The sequence below is a fragment of the Cornus florida genome, unplaced genomic scaffold, assembly GCF_030987335.1.
Source record: "Cornus florida cultivar Cherokee Brave unplaced genomic scaffold, ASM3098733v1 CherokeeBrave_3.0.0_Hap2_Chr09, whole genome shotgun sequence".
NCBI lineage: Eukaryota > Viridiplantae > Streptophyta > Magnoliopsida > Cornales > Cornaceae > Cornus > Cornus florida.
Window position 1 is genome coordinate 23263535 of NW_026775579.1, and position 21178 is coordinate 23284712.

General features: G+C 34.4%; 1 non-coding gene across 1 annotated transcript; it reads right to left on the reverse strand.

The window, feature by feature from the left end:
• Positions 1 to 2744: 2744 nt before the first annotated feature.
• LOC132275538 (small nucleolar RNA R71) lies at positions 2745 to 2851 on the reverse strand. The gene has a single exon (XR_009470671.1). It is a non-coding gene; the product is annotated as a small nucleolar RNA R71 (small nucleolar RNA).
• Between the last annotated feature and the right edge of the window lie 18327 nt (positions 2852 to 21178).

The window sequence follows — 21178 nt, forward strand, 5'->3', positions numbered from 1 at the left end:
CAGAAAAAGCTCAGAAAATGGCAAAAAGGAGGTCGCAGCCCATTACTCGTATAGTGTGTTTATTCTTCGAAAGCGGTCAATCTCGAGCCTTTGATGATGTTCCCAAAGATGAAGAAGCAAACTAATGAGCTCGGGGCTAAAATGGAGCTAAATAGGGCTTAAAGGAAATTTTCAACTCTGGGAGGATCGATCCCCCAGGGTGGGGGATCGATCCCCCAGGACTTGGCAATATTACAAATTTTTTTTTTATTGTTTGGGCTTATTTTGTGAACTATTGAGCTTTAATAGGGTTGTTACTTAAGGCTCAGTGAGCCATTAGATTAGGGTTAGTATTTATTTTATTTAGGTGAATATTATTAGGATGATTAAGTTTTTTAATTATTATTCTGTATCGTATTTTTTTCTCTTTGGAAAAACACGGGAAAGAGGAGAAAAAGCAAGAACAGGCTAGGGTTTTGAGAAGAAGCTCATAAATGATGAATCCAAGGATGGCGATTGTTCTGTCTTCAACTCCATCAACCATGAGTGGCTAATTCTCCTACTTAGGGTTGGATAAACCCTAAGCATGTAACCTATTCTCTCTCTATTTTCATACTTTTTGGGGATTTATTTATGTAATTGATGTATAGGCTTGAATAACATGATTTAATTATTTCAATTGTTTATTCGTATTAATCTCGTGTTGCCTTATGTGTTATTGATGAATAAACAAGCTATACACTTGAATTCCTTGTAAATTGATTCTTGTGATGTCTATGCATGTGGTTAATTAGTTGTAATCGTGTTCAAATTGATGAAAAATTACTTTTATTTGATGGATGGCATTACATGTTTAGGTTAATTTATTGTCTAATTAGTTTTAAATTCATGTTTAATTAGTTTAATTTAAGATTAATTAATTTAATTGCAATTCAATTATTAGATAAGTAGACCATCCATACTTATGTTTGAATTCTATACTTTTTGTCACAATTGCATTATCTTCTAGATTAATGTAAGCTAGAATTGTAACTTGAATTGATGGACCATTCTTTGGATTGGTGAATTGCACTACACTTAGTTTATTTGTCTTTAGGTATGCAATTCAAGCTTGAAATTGATGCTTCATACTTTTCTTTGCAAGTATTAGCTACATTATAATTACATTTAATTATTTTCCCAATTAGTTGAAAGTGAGTGAGTTAAGGAATGTGCTTAGTGGTGAATCCTACACCCTAAGTCTCTTTCTAATCTTTTATACTCTACTCTTTATTTGCATTATTAAGTTTAAAATTAGTCTAATCCCAAAACCAAACCTTTTTAGTAATCACATAAGCACTAAAGTAGAATTCAATTCTGGAAAACCTATAATTGTTTAGATCTCTTGGGACGATCCCTACTCACTTCATACTCCATAGTATAAGTGTTTAGTGGTTTTATAAATTTTAAAATATGGTGCCCACTTGACATTATTTCTAAACCTAAAGTGTTGTGCATTATTTTGTGCACACGCTTGGTCGCACCATAGTTTTGGCACCGTTGCCGGGGATCTAACGGTTTTTAAAAGAATTGAATTAGACATTAGTTCTTTGTTGATTGTTTACTTTTAAGTCATTTTAATTTTTATTTTCTCATTTGATTTGTCAATTAGGTACTTGAAGCAAAGTGGAGTAAACGCTAGACTTGGAAGCAATTAAAAAAAAAATTTGAAGTTGCTTAAGGACCATTTGTAAGTTTCTCTTTAATTTTTGTGCTTAATTGTTTACTATCTTGTATGCTTTGGACAGCCCAATTGGAGGCTTAAATTGAATTGTTTTATTTTTAAGTCCAAGCATACCTTCTTGTAGAAGGCATCGGCCCGTGTGGAGGCATTTATTTGTTTTAAGTGCATTGATATTATTGAGGAGTTTGGGAATATCGTATGTGGAGATTGAAATTTGAAATGTTGGTGTGTTGACTTGTTCTAGTGCATGCATGGTCGTAGATCACTTAATCGTCCTCTTGCTCCTGTAAATCAAAATCTCGAAATTTTTCTTCGGCGTTTGAGAAGTAGTACTAGGGATAGTCATCTTAATCTTTCAAATTTTGATCTTCCATCACCTTTAATGGAAGACCTAATAGATCCAATTGAAGATCCCATTGTAGATCTTGGTCATGTGGATCATAATGGTATGCACCACCCACCACAAGTTCATATTATGGATCCTCAGGGTGTGCATCCACCCTTGGGAATGCCACAACCAGTTAATCATGTGGTGCAACAACCTAATCTAGGGATGCCAAGGCCAAATGTTGTTCCCCCAATTGGTGAGCAACAACAACAATATGTTCAAATGGCATACCCTCAACAAGGTCAAATGGCATATCATCAACAAGGTCAAATGCCATATCCTCCTCTCAATCCTCCAATGGTCCTTAGGGATCGTTACACTCCAAATCAATATAATGCACCCACTTGCATTCAATTGCCAAATTTTCGTGCTCATCATTATGAGATTAAGGCTTCCACCATTAACATGTGCCCCCTTTTCTATGGGTTGAGCAATGAAGAGCCTTATAAACATTTAGATGAGTTCTTGGAAGTTTGTTCCACCGTGAAAATCACGGATGTTCCGGAAGAAGTCCTAAAAATGAAGCTTTTCCCTTTCACTCTTCGGGATAAAGCTAAATATTGGTTTAACAACTTGCGGCCAAATACAATCACCTCTTGGGCACAATTGCAACAAGAGTTCCTAAAGAAGTATTACCCTGCAAGTCGAACCGATGCCATGAGAACTTCCATTTGTGAATTTAAACAACAAGAAGGAGAACCCCTTCATGAAGCATGGGAACGTTTGAATGACTTGCTACGGAAATGTCCACATCATGACATTCGTAAGTGGCAATTAGTTCAATGTTTTTTTTCAAGTTTATCCGATGCCAATAAGGGCATTGATGATGCTTCTTGTGGCGGAAGCTACATAGAAAGAAATGAAGATGAAATTTGGCTTCTTTTCGAAAAAATGAGTGAAAACTCAATGCATAGATCTTCATCTTCTAGGGGTGGTCACCTAGCAAATATGGGAGGAAAGAAAGCTCTAAATCAAATAGACTCTTCCATGGAAATTGTCGCCGAGGTCAAAAATCTTACTCAAAGATTTGATAAATTCCTTTTGAATCAAGATCCGGTAATTCAATCGTATTCTCATCCTTCCAATGAAATGTGCATGACTTGTTCTAGTTACATTCACCATACTTCAAATTGCCTCTTGGACAAGTCATACCAAGTGAGTCTCAAGAACAAGCAAATGCAGCTTTCATTCATCAAGGGAACAACCCTTATTCCAATACTTACAATCCGGGGTGGAAAAATCATCTTAACTTTGCATGGAGAAATCAAGGAGACGTTGCAAACCCTCCTCAAAATCAAGGTTACCAAGCAAAGTATGTTCCCCCACATCTCCAAAATCAAAATCAGAATTCTCAAGGTTACCGTCCTTCATTCTTTCCTCAGAATGTGAATCAATTCTCTCAACCTCAAGCATCAAATTCTCAATCCTATTCTCATCCTCAAGCATCAAATTCTCAATCTTACTCTAATCCAAATCAAGCGCCTCCTAAAAGTTCCGCTTTTGAGGACAAGGTCTTGCAAGCCTTAGGTGATCTTCGAAAAGATAATCAATTGTTTCATTCTCACTCTCAATCAATTGCAAAGCTTGAAGCTCAAATTGGGCAATTAGCTAATTCTTTAAATGTGAGAGAGAAAGGTAAGTTGCCTAGTCAAACTGAGACCAATCCTAAAGGGCAATTTATGGCGCAAGCAAGTCCTTCATCAGAATTTTCTGGAAATGAGCAAGTTCAAGCAATTACTACCTTGAGGAGTGGTAGGAAAGTGGATAATAAGGTAGAGGTACCTAAGGAGGATAATGAACTAAAGCAACCAAGTGGTAGCATCCGTCCCATTCCAAATCCTATTCTTATTTCTTTAGATGCTAGTGGTTCCAAAATGGACATTCCGTCATCTTCATCATCATCTCCCCAATTAGAGAAGCCTTATGAGCTAAAAGCTCTATTTCCTCAAGCTTTGAGAGAGACTTCATCATTTGGGAGACAAGAAGGGAAAATTCATGATATGATGGAAGTGTTTAAACAAGTAAAAATCAATCTTCCTCTTCTAGATGCAATTAGGCAAATTCCACCATATGCAAAGTTCTTGAAGGACTTATGCACACAAAAGAGGAAGAGTAAGGGAAGGGACCTTAATAAAGTGCTTTTAACGGAACAAGTGAGTTCCATCATTCTGTCTAACACTCCTCCTAAGTTCAAGGATCCGGGTGCTCTGACCATTTCTTGTGTTATTGGAAACCAAGAGGTTCGTAGAGCTCTCTTTGATTTAGGTGTAAGTATCAATCTCATTCCATACTCTGTTTACTTGCATTTAGGATTAGGGGACTTGAAGCCAACATCGGTAGTAATCCAACTAGCCGATAGATCAATTAAGAAACCAAGGGGAATTGTTGAGGATATTCTAAATAAGGTAGATAAATTTTATTTCCCGGTTGATTTTGTGGTACTAGATACTGAGCCAGTCCCTAATCTCACCAATCACATTCCAGTCATCCTAGGAAGGCCATTCCTTGCCACTGCCAATGCCACCATTAATTGTAGATCCGGCATTATGGACATCTCTTTTGGCAACATGATGGTTAAACTTAATATTTCAATGCAAGTCAACATCCCACAGATGAAGACGAGTGTTTCCTAGTAGATGTCTTAGATGAAACCACAGAGGAGACTCTTCCCTCTATTCTTTCTAAGGACCCTCTTGAGGCGTGCCTTTGTGAAATGTTTGAAAGTTGTGGTTTTGACACAGAAGGATCCATAAGTGAGGTGAATGCTTTAATGGACTCTGTGGCCACTTTGGATTACCCACCTTGGAAAAGCAAGAAAGAACCTCTTCCTTCACTCTCTAGTACTCCACCAGTTCCATCTCTCATCTCTCTTCCTATTCTTGAGCTTAAGCCCCTTCCATCAAATCTGAAATACGCCTTCTTAGGCCCAAAAGAGACTCTTCCAGTCATCATTGCTTCCAATCTTGAAAATAACCAAGAGAATGATCTTTTGGAAGTGCTTAAAGCTAACAAAGAAGCCATTGGATGGAGTGTGGCTGACTTAAAAGGCATTGACCCTTCTACTTGTATGCATCGCATACACATGGAAGAGGATGAAAAGCCATTTAGGGATGCTCAAAGGAGATTGAACCCAAATATGAAGGAAGTTGTCATGAAGGAGGTTGTGAAACTTCTAGATGCGGGAATCATTTATCCTATCTCTGATTCCAAATGGGTTAGTTCGACTCAAGTGGTTCCCAAAAAGTCGGGAATCACAGTTGTTGAAAATGCTATGGGTTATCTTATTTCGAAACGCACCGCCACTTCATGGCGTGTTTGCATAGATTACCGAAAGCTGAATTCTGCCACTAAGAAGAACCATTTTCCATTGCCTTTCATTGACCAAATCTTGGAAAGATTGGCTGGGTAATAATACTATTGCTTCCTAGATGGTTACTCGGGGTACAATCAAGTGGCCTTAGATCTATTGGATCAAGAAAAGACCACATTCACATGTCCTTTCGGTACATTTGCTTATCGACGGATGCCTTTCGAATTGTGCAATGCTCCTGCCACTTTCCAAAGGTGTATGATCTCAATTTTTTCGGACATGGTGGAGAAGTATTTAGAAGTTTTCATGGATGACTTCTCGGTTTTTGGGTCCTCATTTGATTCGTGTCTCCAAAATCTTAAAAAAGTGCTTCAAAGATGTCGTGAGACTAATCTTATGTTAAGTTGGGAAAAGAGCCATTTCATGGTTCAAGAAGGAATCGTGCTTGGACATGTCATCTCTAAAAGAGGAATAGAAGTAGATAGAGTGAAAGTTGAGCTAATTTCTGAATTGTCTCTACCTACTACGGTGAGAGAAATCCGCTCCTTTCTAGGACATGCCGGTTTTTATCGCCGGTTCATCAAAGACTTTAGCAAAATTGTTAGACCCTTGTGCAACCTTCTTGCCAAGGAGACTCCATTTGTCTTTGATGAAGCATGCCTAAATGCTTTTCATCAACTTCTCACGCTTCTATCATCCGCTCCCATCATGCAACCTCCAAATTGGTCATTACCATTTGAGATTATGTGTGATGCTTCCGACTTCGCAATGGGTACTGTTTTGGGGCAAAGGGTCGGTAAATTACCATATGCTATATACTATGCAAGTAAGAGTTTCTCAGGTGCCCAATTGAACTATTCTACCACCGAGAAAGAGTTACTTGTCGTAGTATATGCCCTTGATAAATTTCGGTCATATCTCTTAGGATCCAAGGTAATTGTGTTTTCCGATCATGCCACTCTTAAGCATTGTGATACCCCCGGATTTCCGAATGCGGGTTGGCCAGGCCTACGCCCGAATACCTGAGGATATCAAAACAAATTGATAATAAACGAACACAGAGTACAAAAAAATAAAGAAGAATAAATAAAATGCTGACAAGAAACTAAAATGATAATCTAATTATAAACCTCATAATATATTTCCATTAATTAATAAACTCTTCTGATACAACTGATCCTCCAAAATACAACTCGGGAATCCATACTGTGTGGACCCCTAGAAAATCCAAACTAAACAAATGACAGTAATCTAAAACAGGAAACTGAATCATAAAGGAACTCCTATGTAGCATCGGAAGAATGAAGTAGACTGATCCCCGCTCAGCACGAACAACCTCTACTCGTGACGAACACCTGAAAAATAATGGTGGGTCAGGCCCACAAACAAGTTCTACTCTACTACAGTCCAAGCAGAGATCCGATACACGTATACATCCTAGTCAATCCACCAGTAACTAGTAGTCTGTATATATATATATACACACTAAAGGAACCTCACTAGACTATAGGGTTGTCTCAACCTGAATAGTAGGCAACATCAAAACGCACATATAGTGGGCATGAGTACTTAGACCTACCAGGGTACACAACTACACTATATCTAGCTATACATCCCTGGCGATATACGCGCCCTAACCATTGATCCTGAGACTCAAGCTCATATCATGGCACCATACTTATATATATATAATCTAGTAACCATCCTATCCAGTATAAATTAATCCTCCATAAGTCATTCAACTTGTTCAGCTGACCTGACTTGAGTATAAGTAGTACTTAACATTTTAGTTAATCCATTCCCTTATATAATAAATTAATCATCCATAAGTCATTCAACTTGTTCAGCTGACCTGACTTAAATATAAATAGGACTTAACATTTTAGTTAATCCATTCCCTTATATAAAATATGTAGGACTTAACTAATAAGATAATCCATCCCTAGAATGCCACCGTCCCATACCGGTGCATTAAACCACACAATCCAACAATTGATGTAACAATTAAGGAAATACATTAAACATTCCATAAATAACTATGATAAATATGATATCAAGTTATCACATAATAGGAATGACTTATTATTTCTTTAAACTTCCTATATCATATATCCTGCACAAACTGAATCTTATACATAATGATATTTTATTATACCGTTAAATAAGGATTCTCCATATCCAATTCATCCTACACATTTAATCTCAATTGCTAAAATATTTTAAAAGATTAAATCCATTCGTTTGTTTAAAACATTCAAATAGCAAGCATCATTATGATTGAGTCTATTTAAATTTATTAAAACCCAAACCTAATCCCTCTTTAATGTTCAAGAATCTTAGGCATGTTTCTACGTTCCATCATTCCACAGATATGAAAAATACATAATTTAAACATGTAAAAATTCACATAAGAAGTTAAATCAAAATCATGCATTTTATCAATTCATAACACAAGAACAGATATGAACCAATTTCATAAAACCTATGTTCTAACCCAATTAAACATGCATAATTATTTAATTTTATGTGTTTAATAAATTCTGGAATTTCCTAGGCATGTACAGAAACACGAATCAAAGGGAAAGAGATAGAAGAAGAACTTGCCTTAAACTTTCGGATCGAAAGTTAAACTTCTTCTTCCTTGATCTTCTCTCTATAGAGTTTTTCTCCTTATTCCTTCCTTTTCCTCATTCCCTCTCTAACACTATCTCTCCAGTATATATCACGTGAATATTTCTAATCCCCTTTTACAACCTATAGCTATATATTTATAGACTAAATAAAATAACCCTAACCCTTTTCCCAATCCAAGTCAACTAAAAAAAATGAAAATAAAAATATTAAAAAAGTAAGCAAAATATGTTACGTATATAATTTATGTATATATTTATTAAATAAATAAATTATACACATTCCATTATTTATTAATGGATTATTCAATAATATTTAAGTTACCATAATATTATAAAGTAACTTAAAACATAACACGTATCAAATCTATGTATATTTTTATTATTTAAATAAACATATATATCAGATTAAATATTACCACCCAAATTATCATAAAAGTAATTAATAAATTACTTTCTCTTTTATATATATATTAAAAAGGTAAGTAAAATATGTTACGTATATAATTTATGTATATGTTTATTAAATAAATAAATTATACACATTCCATTATTTATTAATGGATTATCCAATAGTACTTAAGTTACCATAATATTATAAAGTAACTTAAAACATAACACGTATCAAATCTATGTATATTTTTATTATTTAAATATAAAACATATACATCAGATTAAATATTACTACCCAAGTTATCATAAAAATAATTAATAAATTACTTTCCTTTTTATATATGTATATAATATATATCTATATATATACATACATTATCCATGGGTAATAATCTATACACATCCAACCTCCTATCCAAGTAGTCCATGGGACCCAATTGGTTGGCCCATTACTACTAATTATAACCATAAAAGAAAAATAAAATAAAATAATAAAAGAAACGAAAACATTTAATTTACAATTAATCAAAATACCATTTAAGTACGTAATCTAATTAAACAATTAACACATAGACAAATACAAATAATGCATAGACACATAATCAAATAATCAAGTAATACATAATTCAATTAAACACATAAACAATTAGTCAAATAATCAATTAAATAATTAAAAATACAATTAAAACAAATAAATAAATACCGAGACTATCCTTTTAAAATTAGAGGTATTACATTCTTCCCCCCTAACAAAAGGAATTCCGTCCTCGGAATTCGCCCTTACTTTCTTCCATTATGCTTGGAAACTGTGAGCGAAAAACATCCTCCTATTCCCAAGAAGACACAACTTCACTATAAGGGCTCCACTTAACTCCAATATACCAAGTGGTATACAGGGTCCCTATATTGTAAGAAACACAATAATCATACAATGCATAGGTTGTATTAAACCACAACGTAACCCTCTCATTTCGACAAGGGAATGATCTACATACCTCCAAGTGCCATAGAATATACGCACAAACTCCTATGCACCCGGCGCTAATAATTTGGTAACGCTAATCCAGAGGCGACTGTCTCAATTACGAAACACAATCATCTAAAAGTCAATGTAATAAGTAAAATTGACCTTTCTCCAAAAATCGCCTTTCTTCCTATATGGAAAACAGAACGAGCAAACTACTCCCTGATAGAAAAACTCTAGTATACGAGTTCAACTATTTACAACATCCTACTATTGCCTCCCAACCGCGCGTAGTTCATTATAAAGGGAAGTATCTATTTCCGACATATTTGTAAATGAAGTCGAGATCTGATTGTACAACCCTTACTTCCATTTCTAACCAACAAATGAGAGGTATGCATTGTGAAAGATACAAAACCTCCAAAGTTGTCACACTAACCTCCTTGTGCCAACAATATCACAAACAAAATTCCGACAAGTGAAGTAAACACTTCCAACAGTCTATGAAAATCTAGGATATACGCCTCAAACATATCCTTTATGGTCTAATTTAATCTCTCGATTAATTCCTCCGTCTATATATATGAAGTAGAGCTGTTGCTCCAAAATCTTCATAAAGCTCCTTCGAAATAGCACTTTGCATCCACTAATATGGACATCCACATGCTATAACACCACTATCACTGAACTAGATAACTACTATAAAGTTCTAAAATAAGCATCACTCAAATTTATGTCCTTAAGCGATCTTTCTTAATCCACCACTCGGATTCCATATGGAAAATTGAAATTCCAAATCAATGTCGATCCTTCCCACCAACTATCACTCCTGTTTAGTTCAACTTCCATATTTGTTAGAGGAAGTGGCTAAAGATTCCTATGATATCTAATGATCAACTTTCCACCTTTGTAGCAGGTTTTACACTTAGGGCAATTATATATGCATCCTTATCCATATCTGTTCACCAAAACTGACATTTGATGTCATGATGTACATTCTAACCGTTTGAGAACACCGAGAAAAATTATAAACTTTCCAGCTCAGTCGCCCGATCATTATATCACTATTTACAGAAATTACTAAATCCTCCTCGAGTACCTTAAACTCCATTTGAGTAAGGTAATACCGTCTCCAAGTTTAGCTCACATATTCAAAGTTGACATTCTCAACTACCGTAGTAATAACAAGTGTTATTATTACACTTGCTATAAATGCATCTGATAACTTAACAACTAACCGAAAGATTTAAATATTATATCGTTTGTTGAGAGCATCCATTTACATCATTGCTTCCACTAGACGGAACTTGATATAAAGTGTGAATCACCACTGTAATCTATCTAAACTGTCTCGTGATACATTATATTCGTATGAATTGAAGTCCTACCAGTTCGAAATAAACAAGAATCAAGCTGACCTAATGTATCAGTCAACCAATATCCCATCCAGAATCCTGACCCTTGTGTAAAATCAGAAATCCCGCAGCTAAATCCGTAAAATGCTCTCTCATTTCCACTTTAGTATAGGAAATGGCTACAGAGGATCTAGTGATCTTTGATGGTCCATGTCTACTATCTAATAAATATTAGGCTTGGAGATAAATCACTATGTCCCTTCTCCTACCTATCGTGAAGCATCATGTTTCCACCAGGATGAAGAACTAAAAGTTATGAAACTCAGTCCGTGCATCCTCCATTCAATTTGTCTATCGAAAGTACCGTTAGTCTGGTACCACTAGCTTTCGTCTGTACCCAACGTTTAAATTGGACCATCTTCAAAAGCGAATTCTGTAACTAAATCTATCCACCACTAATCCGTGATAAACTTGCCGATATTGAAAATCAATCGGTAATTCCATTTATCAATAGTCAACTATGACTTTAACTCAACAAAAGTCAACAAACTACGACCTTTCCATATATACCATGCACCTCATCTTTATATAAGTGTTTGGTCTCACCATCTTATCTTTGACACACCCTGCTTCTTTAAGATAAGTTAATGACAATCTGACTTTTTTGTCTAACTTCAAAAGAATATGAAATCTTTCCATCCTCTACATAAGTCATCAATTTCCTTGTAACAGCTAATTGTTGCAAATTGTGAATAAAAAAAAAAATAATTCCATATTATTTATGGAAATAAAGAGACTTAGTTTCCTCCTCTATGTGCAACACCGGCAAATTCCTCCTAATGACACACCCTCTTGAATAAATTATTGATTAAGAATTTACTGATGAATTTTTATTCAGTCTTTTATCCTCACTCGGTGTCATTCCAATAAGTACTTAATACAATACTAAATCCTCCTTCCGACTTGGTAACAATTTCTGAAATTTTCAAGAAGATGTTCAGCAAATCCAGCACCTCTGATATATCATCACGGCGTTATAGTGATCTTTATTTACCACTACCTCATGCATACCGAAACATTAACAATCACCAATATCATGGCGTTGTAATATGATACGAATCCATACCTAGCGTAAAGTATATCAAACTAATCGTTATAGATTATTTGACTTGTAGTGATGGTTTAATTATCCCATCCTAAAACACACCATAATGACACATGTCCAGGCCCAATAGATTGGCTAGATTTATGAGTATCTACCAAATCCTACGATCGTATGCTCACAAATCTAGCGTAAATAGCGCTATTACACCATGTTATTAAAACAATAATTGGTTGATCACACACTTATGTCCCCAACTAAACCACATACCAAAACCCGAGTAATTAACAAAAATAAAAATAAAACACATATGATAAACACAATAAAACAAAATATACTCCTACTTAGGACATCGTTCTTTCTAGAAAAGAAAGTGTCATTTGAAATCAACCTTACTAGATTGTTTTAAAATTTCCTTTTATAGTTTCGTAAATAATCATCCAACCTCGAAACATATCCTTTAAAACATAGCTTAAAAACACAAATGTTTGCCTAAGCAAATACCAAGGGCTTAACCCTCATCCTTCTTATATGTGGAATGTAAACTGTCTAACTTGGCTTTTTAAAGCGAATTAGAACGTCAAAACATAATACCAATGCCCTCTTGTATGTGATTTAAAAATTATGTATTTCATTCTGATAAGAACACATCCGATCCCCAAACTCTTGAACAATACTTCTTATATACCTCTTTTAGAAATGGTAAGAAAGCTTAATTATTTGTAAATTGATCAACTCCAATTCAACTAATAACATTCGCTATACTACTAGCAATTCAGATCACCTCGCGCGATCATCCATCTTTAAAATTTAGTACCCTCTGTATTGGATGCACATAAATCTCCTCCATTTGGATCCTCTTCAGCTCCTACTCCTCGCTTGTCTCCTTTTTGAGATCAACTGAAGTCGTGTTGGCCCCGATATGCGGTGACCTATCACGTACACCTAAATCCTTCCTTAGCTTATACTTTTAAAGTAACGCCAAACGAACCTAAACATCGATCCTTAACTCTGCCTTCTGGCAACGAAATCGATAACGTACTCCTTTGGGTCTTTATCGCTTTCGCCTTGAACTCATCATTTTCCTAGTGCCAACCATTCTATGACTATAGAATATAATTGACATCAGCTCCTCCTAACAAACCGTAAATAGAGTACAATGAATCCTAATACGGGCTCTAAGTTTTAAGAGACGCAACGCGGAAGTCACATAAAGAAAAACACTCCTAAGGGCACTTGAACCTGGAGTGCTCTGATACCAACTGTGATACCCCCGGATTTCCGAATGCGGGTTGGCCAGGCCCACGCCTGAATACCCGATGATATCAAAACAAATTGATAATAAACGAACACAGAGTACAAAAAAATAAAGAAGAATAAATAAAATGCTGACAAGAAACTAAAATGATAATCTAATTATAAACCTCATAATATATTTCCATTAATTAATAAACTCTTCTGATACAACTGATCCTCCAAAATACAACTCGGGAATCCATACTGTGTGGACCCCTAGAAAATCCAAACTAAACAAATGACAGTAATCTAAAATAGGAAACTGAATCATAAAGGAACTCCTATGTAGCATCGGAAGAATGAAGTAGACTGATCCCTGCTCAGCACGAACAACCTCTACTCGTGACGAACACCTGAAAAATAATGGTGGGTCAGGCCCACAAACAAGTTCTACTCTACTACAGTCCAAGCAGAGATCCGATACACGTATACATCCTAGTCAATCCAACAGTAACTAGTAGTCCGTATATATATATATACACACTAAAGGAACCTCACTAGACTATAGGGTTGTCTCAACCTGAATAGTAGGCAACATGCAAAACGCACATATAGTGAGCATGAGTACCTAGACCTACCAGGGTACACAACTACACTATATTTAGCTACACATCCCTTGCGATATACGCGCCCTAACCATTGATCCTGAGACTCAAGCTCATATCATGGCACCATACTTATATATATATAATCTAGTAACCATCCTATCCAGTATAAATTAATCCTCCATAAGTCATTCAACTTGTTCAGCTGACCTGACTTGAATATAAGGAGGACTTAACATTTTAGTTAATCCATTCCCTTATATAATAAATTAATCATCCATAAGTCATTCAACTTGTTCAGCTGACCTGACTTAAATATAAATAGGACTTAACATTTTAGTTAATCCATTCCCTTATATAAAATAGGTAGGACTTAACTAATAAGATAATCCATCCCTAGAATGCCACCGTCCCATACCAGTGCATTAAACCACACAATCCAACAATTGATGTAACAATTAAGGAAATACATTAAACATTCCATAAATAACTATGATAAATATGATATCAAGTTATTACATAATAGGAATGACTTATTATTTTTTTAAACTTCCTATATCATATATCCTGCACAAACTGAATCTTATACATGATGATATTTTATTATACTGTTAAATAAGGATTCTCCATATCCAATTCATCCTACACATTTAATCTCAATTGCTAAAATATTTTAAAAGATTAAATCCATTCGTTTGTTTAAAACATTCAAATAGCAAGCATCATTATGATTGAGTCTATTTAAATTTATTAAAACCTAAACCTAATCCCTCTTTAATGTTCAGGAATCTTAGGCATGTTTCTACGTTCCATCATTCCACAGATATGAAAAATACATAATTAAAACATGTAAAAATTCACATAAGAAATCAAATTAAAATCATGCATTTTATCAATTCATAATACAAGAACAGATATGAACCAATTTCATAAAACCTATGTTCTAACCCAATTAAACATGCATAATTATTTAATTTTATGTGTTTAATAAATTCTGGAATTTCCTAGGCATGTACAGAAACACGAATCAAAGGGAAAGAGATAGAAGAAGAACTTACCTTAAACTTTCGGATCGAAAGTTAAACTTCTTCTTCCTTGATCTTCTCTCTATAGGGTTTTTCTCCTTATTCCTTCCTTTTCCTCATTCCCTCTTTAACACTATCTCTCCAGTATATATCACGTGAATATTTCTAACCCCCTTGTATAACCTATAGCTATATATTTATAGGCTAAATAAAATAACCCTAACCCTTTTCCCAATCCAAGTCAACTAAAAAAAATGAAAATAAAAATATTAAAAAGGTAAGCAAAATATGTTACGTATATAATTTATGTATATGTTTATTGAATAAATAAATTATACACATTCCATTATTTATTAATGGATTATCCAATAATATTTAAGTTACCATAATACTATAAAGTAACTTAAAACATAACACGTATCAAATCTATGTATATTTTTATTATTTAAATAAACATATGCATCAGATTAAATATTACCACCCAAATTACCATAAAAGTAATTAATAAATTACTTTCTCTTTTATATATATATTAAAAAGGTAAGTAAAATATGTTACGTATATAATTTATGTATATGTTTATTAAATAAATAAATTATACACATTTCATTATTTATTAATGGATTATCCAATAGTACTTAAGTTACCATAATATTATAAAGTAACTTAAAACATAACACGTATCAAATCTATGTATATTTTTATTATTTAAATATAAAACATATACATCAGATTAAATATTACTAACCAAGTTACCATAAAAATAATTAATAAATTACTTTCCTTTTTATATATGTATATAATATATATCTATATATATACATACATTATCCATAGGTAATGATCCATACACATCCAACCTCCTATCCAAGTAGTCCATGGGACCCAATTGGTTGGCCTATTACTACTAACCATAACCATAAAAGAAAAATAAAATAAAATAATAAAAGAAACGAAAACATTTAATTTACAATTAATCAAAATACCATTTAAGTACGTAATCTAATTAAACAATTAATACATAGACAAATACAAATAATGCATAGACACATAATCAAATAATCAAGTAATACCTAATTCAATTAAACACATAAACAATTAGTCAAATAATCAATTAAATAATTAAAAATACAATTAAAACAAATAAATAAATACCGAGACTATCCTTTTAAAATTAGAGGTATTACAGGCATCTTTTAATGAAAAAGGAAACCAAACCTCGCTTGATAAGATGGATTCTACTTCTTCAAAAATTTGACTTTGAAATCAAGGATAAAAAGGGCTCCGACAATGTCGTTGCCGATCATCTGTCTAGATTAATGGTTGAATCTTCTCCAAATCTTGAAATTCATGGATCATTTCCGGATGAACAACTCTTTCAAATCTCAAATGGGACGTTGCCTTGGTTCGCCGACATTGTTAATTATCTTGTAATCGGCAAACTTTCCATTACTTGGTTAAAACAAGAAAAGGACCGATTCTTTGCTACCATCCGGAAATACTATTGGGAAGATCCCATTTTGTTTCGTTATTGGCAGGATCAAATCATAAGAAGATGTGTGCCAGAAAGTGAAGTTCCGAACGTCCTTGTGTTTTGTCACACACTTGCTTGTGGTGGGCATTTCAGTGGAAAAAAGACCGCTTTGAAGGTTCTTCAAAGTGGGCTCTTCTGGCCCACTATCCACCGAGATGCCTATAACTTTTGCAAGGTGTGTGTTCGGTGCCAAAAGTTGGGATCAATGTCAAAGAGAGACATGATGCCCTTAACTTCAGTCTTCGTTGTTGAAATCTTCGATGTATGGGGCATAGACTTTATGGGACCATTCCCAATGTCTTATGGCTTTCAATACATCCTCGTTGCCGTTGATTATGTTTCAAAATGGGTTGAGGCTTGTGCTACCAAAACGAATGACCACTCCGTGGTAATTGCATTCGTTAAATCAAGGGCTATGATAAGTGATGGAGGAAAACATTTCTGTAATCAATTCTTGAAACAACTTTTCTTGAAATACTCCGTCACACATAAAGTGGCCACTCCCTACCATCCCCAAACAAGTGGGCAAGTCGAGGTGTCAAATAGGGAAATCAAGCATATTCTTGAGAAAACTGTCAATCCGACCCGAAAAGATTGGTCAAGAAAATTGAACGATGCTTTGTGGGCTTACCGGGCAGACTCCAATAGGCATGTCTCCATATAGACTTGTTTATGGGAAGCCTTGTCATCTTCCGATTGAGCTAGAATACAAAGCACTTTGGGCAATAAAAAGGCTCAACTTTGATCTTGATAAGGCTGGAAATGACCGTTTACTCCAACTCAATGAGCTAGAGGAATTGAGAAATGATGCCTATGATAGTTCAAAAATTTATAAGGCAAGGACAAAAGCATTTCATGATAAACATATTGTGAAAAAGTCATTTAAAGCCGGTCAAAAGGCTTGGTTATTCAACTCTAGGCTCAAATTTTTCCCTGGAAAGCTTCGAACCAAATGGGAAGGCCCTTATCAAATTATCTCCGTCTCACCTCATGGGGCGGTTGAACTTAAAAATCTAAAAGATGAAGGGACCTTCAAAGTTAATGGTCAAAGGCTTAAACCATACATTGATGGACAAAATTTTTAAAGAAATGTGGAATCTGCCCTCTTGGTAGATCCCATTTACTTTGAAGATTGAGAACATCTCACGTCTTTCTAGCGACGTTAAACACTAGTTGTATCGAGTTTCTCTTTCGTTGCATTTTAATTTCCATTATATTATTATTTTATTTCTATTTTTCCTTTTGTACATTTATGCATTTTTAAATTAAAAAAAAAAAGTGAAAAAAAATTTTTTTTTAAAAAAAAAAATTGTAAATGAGTAATGTAGGTTGGTGTAGGGATGTCAATTTTTACCGCCCCGCCGGGGCCCCGCCCCGTCCCGCCCCGTTAATAACGGATATGGGAACACTTGTTATACCGTTGGGGCGGACATGGATACAAATTTTGTACCCGTCGAGGGTCACGGGGCGGGTAAGGGTTCAATATACATAACCTAGGGGCCCCGCCCCGCCCCACCCCACATATAACTATATATATATATATATATATATATATATATATAAGTTATTTTAGCGGCTTACCCAATTACCCATCTCTTATAATCCTAATTTGGGATGTAAACTTGGTATTAAATTTGCTTTTGTTTCAGTTATGGTGCAAGTTGGAGCTTAGAACTTCTTGTGATTTGGTTGTATTAAACTTTTATTTTTGTTTATTATATTCTCTGAATTATGTTATGTGCATGTTATTTATTTATTTTTTTATTATGATACATAATTTTATTTATGTTGTGTCATTCCTAGGCTTTGCACATTTAAATAGCAGGAGTTTAAGTTCCAAAAAGTGGGAGAAAAAAATTTGTTAGTTGGGCGGGCACGGGGGCACAGTATTTCCTAACGGGGCGGGGTTGGATATGAAAATCCAACCCGTCGCGGGTTTCGGGGCGGGCATGGACTTGACAAAAATTAAAAGGGGCAGGGCGGGATTTAGAGAAACCCGCTCCAAACCCGCCCCGTTGCCATCCTTAGGTTGGTGTTTGATTTTATTTCTATTTTATTATTATTATTTTTGTATATATTTCATGTTAGTTTTGATTTATTCAAAAATATAAAAAAATTTTTTTACCAAAAGTATTAATTAGTATAGGTTGATAAGTGATTTTATTTCAATTTTATTTATTATTATTATTATTTTTATTTTTATTTTTTATCTATTTTTTATTTTAGTATATATATTCTTTTTAGTTTTGTTTTGTTTTATTTTTTTATTTATTTTTTAAAAAAAAAAATTGAAAAATTGAAAAAAAAGAAAAAGAAAGATCGATCCCCAAAATGGATAGGAGATCGATCCCATTTTCTTGACAGAGAGCAACAAAAAAATAGGCCAAGTGGATTGATCCCCTGTCCAAAGGGATTGATCCCATTTTACTTGTGTTTCTCCCTTCTCATTAAATAATGAAGGGAATAATTTTTGCCTAAAATTGTCAATCCCCCATCAAAGCAGATCGATCGCACCTTAGCCCTTGAAACCACGAATACATTCCTCTCTTCTGTTTCTGTTGCTTGAAATTCTGCTTCTTTCCCCAAAAATCTCTAAACCCAATTTCATTGTCCAACCCTCACGGTTAGCTATTCTCTTCTCGCGGCTGTTCGTAGTTCTTCTCCGGCGTCGTGGCTATTTTTTTTTTTTCTCCAGCGATCAAGGTTGGTTCTTCAACGGTGATCGCTGTTGGGTTGTGGGTTATTTCCCGGCGATTTTGATTTCACCGTTGTCTGTCGCATCTGGGTCGTCTTTCCGGCGTCGCATCTGAGTTCTCTCCAGCGATCGCCGCTGGGCTCTTCTCCGGATCGTGGCTGTTCATCTTTCCGGCGTCGCGGCTATTCGCCGTTCCTTCCGGTGATTAAGATCGGGTTTTTCTCCAGCGATTCCGGCTGGATTCTCTTCAGCGATTTGACTGAATCTTTGCGGCGTCGCTGCTGGGTTGCGTTTCGTTCCGGCGAGCTGGGCCGTTTCTGAATCGCCGGCGACTTCGGCTGGGTCTCGCCGGCTTTTGACTGGGTTTCTTTCTCCGGCGAGCTTCTGGGAATTTCTTCTCCGGATCGTGGTTGGGTTCTCCGGCAAATTTGGCTTCGCCGTTCTATTTTGCTTGTAAAATAAATAATTAAATAATTAAAAACAATTAAATAACAAAATACATAATAAAAAAATTAAATAATAAAAAAATAAAAACATTAAATAATAAAAAAATTGACTTGATGATAAAAATAAAAAAAGAAAACAAAACAAAAATAAATAAAAAAATAAATAACAATTAAATTGTTGATTAAAAAAAAATAAAAATTTGGGAAAGTTTGGTTGCTGAATTTTGTTAGTTGATTTGCAAATTTTACGATTGTTAAAAATAAACAACAACAAAATAAATAAATTTTAAAAAAAAAAACAATTAAAAAAAAAAAACCAATTCAGTAGATTTTGCAATAGGGTTTTTAAAAAAATTTCAAAGTTGCATTTCGTCTTGCTAGAGACGTTAAACTTAGCTCATTTTATTTATTTATTTATATTTTTTTTTTTTGTAGGTTGTATATATATGTTCTTTTTCTTTATTTATTTAAAAAAAAAAAAATCAAAAATTGGTGTTACCATTATGCCTCTCTGCATGCATGTTCTCATCTTTGTTTCAAGGGCTTCATCTTATATATCTTTGCATCATATTTTATATTGTCTAGAGTGTATGATTCTTATCCCATTTGATATTTGATGTGAGTTGCTAGTGTGGTTTTTCAATAGGTTTTTGAATCCAAGTTTGGGGGAGACCTCTTTTCTACTGGATCATTGCCGGACTTCATAGTCTTTACCATCACGGTATACTCTTTCCATTATTTTTCATTATTCTCATTGCACATTGAGGACAATGTGCAGTTTAAGTTTGGGGGTAAGGTCATCATGATTCATTCTATTTAAGTTAAGCTTTAAATGCATGATGAGATTTGAGATGTGTTTGGCAATGATTTCGAACTTTTGAAGTATAGTTCCTTTGAAAAGCAAGTTGTTAGGGTTTAATACTTCTTGTATGCTTTAGGATGCCATTTAGGGGTAAATTTTTAATTTTTGATATCATGTTTGCTCTTGTGGTACACATCATCTTATTGATTGAAAATGCTTTGAGAGTTGATTCTAAAATTCTACACTTGCACTTGCGCACATTAGCATTCAATTTGTGGGGTACATGCTTAGTTGATTATTGTCATGGTTTATCCCAATTGAGCTAGTATGCTTTGAAAGCTTTCATTCTTGATAAAATGACCTTACAGAAAATAAATAAAAGCACTCACCAAAGGTGAGGAACAAAAAAAAAATTGCATTCTTTCAACATGTCAACTGATTAAAAAGGAAGACAAGGAAAGAATGTAAGATGTATGATTAGTTTGAGTTCGTAGCCTAGCCATTCCGAGTCATTACGCCCTTAGGAGTGTCTTAACACTTAACGCCCTAAGACCATCTGGTTTGGGAGTCGTTGGCTCAACGCTTGTTACATGGGGTGATTAGAGAGCTTAAGGAACTTGGACATTGCACATGGTCATACATAAAAATAAAAAAAATGAAATCAATAAAAAAAAAAAAAATGTTTGATTAAATAACAAGGTTCATTCAATGTCTTGATGTCTGGTACTATATCTGCATGCTAGTTTGAGGGTAAGGCTATGCCATTACTTTGATTTGTTATGATAGCAACACATTTTGATGCCGGTTCACTCAAAAGGATAACAGAATTAATTCAATTTGCATGATTAATTGATTGATGTGTGGAGGACCATTTTTGCTTACATGATGTTGAAATGTTGATAATAGCTTAGAAATGGCAGAAATTTGCATACTTGAGGTAGTCTACTTTCAACACTTGTTTAATATGTGTTGTTGCTTCTCAAGTAAGAAA